Below are 5604 nucleotides of genomic sequence, written 5' to 3' on the forward strand. Positions count from 1 at the left end.
AAAGTTAGTTCAGGCAAGAGTTAAAAAAATTAAGTAAATTCTATATTAGTACTCAATTCAAGCGTGTAGAAATGAAAGTGTAAATATCAACGTTATAAAATTAAGTAAAATTACTCAACTTTTCTGATACTGGTGTTCCCATCATGCACTGGGCCTTGAATAATTAATGAGGTTGATTTTTCACTGTTTTCAAACTGTATTTACACTGTTTCATCATTGCTTTTGTTGTTAGGATTAGTAACGTGCCATTTTGTGACATTTGGAGTTCATTTTCTACTCAAAATGACACATTCAAACACAAAAACGATCCATCAAATGTTACCGTCATTGTGTATTGTCTACCAAGTATTGCGGTCTCTGCGTTCACATGATGCTTAACAATTGATATGTCTATTGTATTAATTACTTAGGTATTTTTAAGTAAAGCATATACTTAATTCAATATTATATTGTTAAAGGGAAATGTATTGCAAAGGAAACTTCCAACTAAATAAATATTACTCAACCTTTTACTAGCCAAGTTAAAATTACTTATTTTCTTTGTTACTTTCACTTAACTTAGTTAAGTAGAGTTTACTTAATTCCATATGTGAAATTTACTTAATAAATAATATGCGTGTGAAATTTACTTTAAAAATATTCGTGCAAAAACTTGCCAAAGAAAAATGTAGTAAATTTTACCTATTGTTTTTTTCAGTGTAGCATGAAGATTTGGTTTGTGGTGCCGGTGTCTTTTAGCTTTAACATTCAAAAACGCAGTAAGATAGAGGGGATTTCTACTGCAAACAAACCGAGAGCTGAAGCGATTTATGCTCCTTGTAATGAGGGATCTCCCTTGACAACGTATTTCAGCGTTAAAAACACACCACTGCATCAAGTTATATCAGCATTGTGTTGACAACTTTGGAGACACTTGTTTATTTGAGCAACAGTATATCTGGTATCTGTTGTCAAAATGTATTTAGTTTAGTTAAACATGTTTAATTCTCTTATGAGAGCTGTTTAACTCAAAATACCTATGCGTACCCAGAGTACTGAATAATGCAATAATAGCTCCCTATAAGCTATAGTAACATTAATAATTTAAATTATTTTGTGCAATGTACTACTGTGCAACATGGTAGAAAATAACAACAATACATATAAAAGTAGAAATAATGTAGATAAAAAATAGAGCACAAACAATATAAAACTTAGGCTACACTACTGTTCAAAACTTTGGGGTCGGTAAGATTTTTTATAGGTTTTTGCAAGAAGTCTCTTATGCTCAACAAGGCTGCACTTATTTGATCAAAAACACAGTGAAAACACCAATATTGTGAAATATTATTACGATTGATAATAACTGTTTTCTATTTAACAATTTAAAATGTAATTTATTCCTGTGATGGCAAAGCTGAATTTTCAGCATCATTACTCCAGTCTTCAGTGTCACATGATCCTTCAGAAATCATTCTAATATGCTGATTTGCTAACATTCATTATTATTATCAATGTTAAAAAAAGTTGTGTTACTTAATATTTTTATGGAAACCCTGATACATGTTGTTTTTTCTTCAGGTTTATTTGATGAATAGAAAGTTCAAAAGAACAGCATTTATTAGAAAATTTGAAATCTTTTTTTTTTAAACATTATAAATGTCTTTACTGTCATTTTTGATCAATTTAATGCATCCATGCTGAATAAAAGTATGAATTTATTTGATGTGCAGATGATCTTATATTAAATATGTGTGACCTAAGCCTTAAAAGAAATCATAAATCACAATAAATGATGAAATGATGAATTATCCAGTGTGTGAGACATTAGGATGTGCAGAGATTCTGTGAGCTCTGTCCTGTTATTCATGTTAGAAAATGTCCCGCTGCTTAGTTATGCACCAGTGAAGCAGGAGAGGGAACGCAGGGGGTTCAAAGAAAGTGCAAATCACCACAGATTTAAATTACAAATGTAACCACATGTACTGGGCACACAACATCTTCTATAAGGGTTTAAAAAAAATCATAATGGTTTTTGATCTCATGGTCAAACCTTAATGGGTAAAGGCTAAAATACGTTTCTATTATTAAACATGTGTGGTGTTTATTTTAAAGAAGAACAGAATGCAGAAAAATAAATGCATCTTTTCTAACCCTCACTGTCTCAAAATAAACATTATAATCCTCAGGTCTGACAACTGAACAAAACGGCTGTGGACCATGATGACCTCATCTCAATGACAAACACGAGTGTCATGACCTCATTTCTCAAGTGTTAGATTCATGCGCCCATTATACAGCCACCCACAACAAGCTGACAATTGTCAAGGAGGTCAGTATCAGAGTCTCTGAAACTCTCTTGGAGTCTCTTTGCAAAGTCAGGCTCTGTTCCTTGCTGTCATTTTGCTCCAGGTGCTTCGGCAAACAGATGGTTAGATTATGCACGAGTCCCATATAGTGCAGTGCTGTCTCAGGGGGGCTATTTTTCTTGAAGGTCATTATTAGTAATATATTCTTCCAGAAGGATCTGACAGCAATGCTGAAAGCAAACGCTGAAAGTAAAAATGCCATTGCCAAGGTCACAATCAGAATGATTGCTGTGTTGTATTTAGCAAAACATGATTTGCTATGATAATAACATGCTTAGAGCTCATCCTCAGCTTTGGTGACATCCTCTGTGGTTAAGTGCACTTACGAATAAAAAAATTCCCATTAAAAATCTAGAGCTGAGTGCCATCTACTGGATGATAAATGCTATTGACTACTGCAGTGAGATTTTCTCCTGAATACTTGAATTTTCTCTTTAGGTCTAAGAATCATAGGGCCAAATATATTTGGAGGAGACATTTAACCTCACACTGAGCGTTTAAAGCAGACTGTTTTATATATGCAATATATTTTTTATTGCTCCAACTAATCAGAATGCAAATGTTGTAGTTACATTCCCTATGGATCTCTAGACAAACATGCTGATTTGGTATGAGGGCATGTTGCTCCCTGGGGTAACGTGCATTATGTCTCTTTGAGAAACATACAGGTCTACGCAACCCAAATGTACGAAGCTCATATATATATATATATATATATATATATATATATATATATATATATATATATATATATATATATGTGTGTGTGTGTGTGTGTGTATGTATATATATATATATGTAAAATGTATTTTATATTTGCTATAAATAATTATATTTGCAAGAAATAGTATTTATACATTTAATATTTATATTTTTTAAAGTTTTTAAATGACAAAATGTATAAAATTTGCAACAAGCTCGAAATTGTACAGCTTTAACGTAATATATATACATATAATAATTATTTTTTTTGTTAGAAATAATATTTATAATTTTTAAACGTTAAGTAGTAAAAAAGGACTAAAATGCTAAAATTTCTGAAGAAAAATATTTTGTTTACTTATAAAAGGAAATTGGAAATTACCAACAAGCTGGAAATTATGTAGTTATAATGTAAATCCATTATATATATTTTTATTTATTTTTATTTATTGTATTTACTAGAAATACTATTTAGATTTATAAATGTATTTGTAAATGTTTATTTTAAAAGATTACAAATTTACAACATTTTCTGTAGAAAATATGATTATTTTACACGACATAATCAAAAGTGATTACAACAATATAAATAATTATGTTAAAAAAAAAAATCATGCATGTACTATGTTGTGTTGTCAGGGTCTCAGGTGGTTCAGTTTTTTCCAGGAATAATTGGATGGACATACAGAGTCCCAAGTTGTCAATAAAAAGACAATTGAACTGATGCAGTCCTTCCTCCAACCCTAGATTACTTCCATAATATTCAAATCACGCCCTTGGCTATATTTTACGAAGAGAAATCCACACAAGAACTCTATCAGTAGGAAATGTAAACACAAGTGAAATAAATTGGCATCTTAGGCATCTTTTTGATAGGCTCGTTGCTATGGACTTGCATGGCACCTCATTTTATTGCTATGGCAACAGACAATGGCTGGCTTTCTATGTCAAATATTGTAATATCATATCATTTACAGGGCAAAGTCACTATGAGTATGCAGACAATGACATTTAGACTTGACATTCCAATAAAAAAGTGTCCTCGCAGTAACATTAAGCTTACCGCTCCAAAATATAATCACAGACTAAGCAGTCAGATTGATTATATTTATGCAACTGAAGAACAGAAGGTCACAGCAGAGGTCAACTGTTATTGGACACAAGACCAGCTCTAAACACTTTTCTCTCATTGATCAGCTGTTCTGTCAACGTGGTATATTGGATTCTGTGTCAAGCTGAGTTTTTTTCCATAAGACAGCTTGAATAAAGACACTACTGCTCGCTTCACTTATGTATTTCACTTATGTACTTCAAATTAAAATATCTTAAAACCTGTATTTTGTTCAGTAAATTCCGTTTTGTTTTGTTTTTTCAATGGGGAGAAAAAATCAGTTAAAGGGGCACTTAGTAATGTTTTGGCCAAATACAAATATTTTACACTTAAAAAAAACAAACACATTTTTGAGAAACTTAAAATACAATGTAAAGGGCTCCAGTCATATCAGTCTTCTCGAAAAAAATCTGTTTTTCTACATGAACATTAAGCCGGTAAACCATGACTGAAGGGAGTTAAAGTTAGAATAAACATCCATGACTAAGAAGGTAGAGAAAATATAGTTTCTTTCCCCTTCCATTGTGTCTTGACCCTTAATCCAGTTCGCTTTTCAGAGATTTTTTTTTAAAAATGCTGTCTGGGCAGATTTGTTCAAAATCCAATAAATGTACAATTACTCCCTCTAGTGGTTTAATATATAATTACAAATTAAGGATATTTTTGTTTACATGCTTTCATGAAACAATCATTGTTTATGCATCATTATGTATAATGCATCATCAACAATGCATTATAATTTATTTTAATGATACTCATGCACAAGGCAGAAGAGGTTCATGAAAAGAAACAGCAACACTGGAAAATGACACTTGAGGATGGAAGATGAAAAATGATGGAAATTAGGCCTAAATTAGGCATTTCTTCAAATGAAATGCCTATGACTAGAGAATTAGTGCGCTATTAAATACACTTTATATCCTGAGTGAAAATTTACTGTAAGGCAATATACAATTACTTAATATGTGAACTTTGGATCTCAGTTTCAGTGTGGCTATGATTCAAATAAAAAACATGAGCTATATGTATTTGTTTGAAACCATGCAAGTGGCTGTGGGCCTATCCCCACATTTTATGCTCATACACAAATTATGTCACCCCATCAATATTTAGTTAACTTTCTTTCGATTGTAATACACATTTTGTCCAGATAAAAACACATGATCCTTATTGGAGCTCGTGTAATTGTCTTCAGGGTGTGTCAGTAGTGACCTAATAAAGCAGACATTAAGTTTCAGAGTTAAAATATGTGGGTTAAAATCCACTTGTTGGATTAATAAAGGAGAGAGAGAGAAATAAATAAATAATCTTAATTACTTTTACTAAGCCTGGCTGTCACAACATCAATTAACACACAAATCTAGCCTCACATGAAGGGAGGGGTCGATGCTCAGTGTTACTAGATCAATGGGAGACACTAAACGGATTACGTGTAGAGAATGA

The sequence above is a fragment of the Leuciscus leuciscus genome (assembly GCF_965113295.1).
Source record: "Leuciscus leuciscus genome assembly, chromosome: 21".
NCBI classification, from domain to species: Eukaryota; Metazoa; Chordata; class Actinopteri; order Cypriniformes; family Leuciscidae; genus Leuciscus; species Leuciscus leuciscus.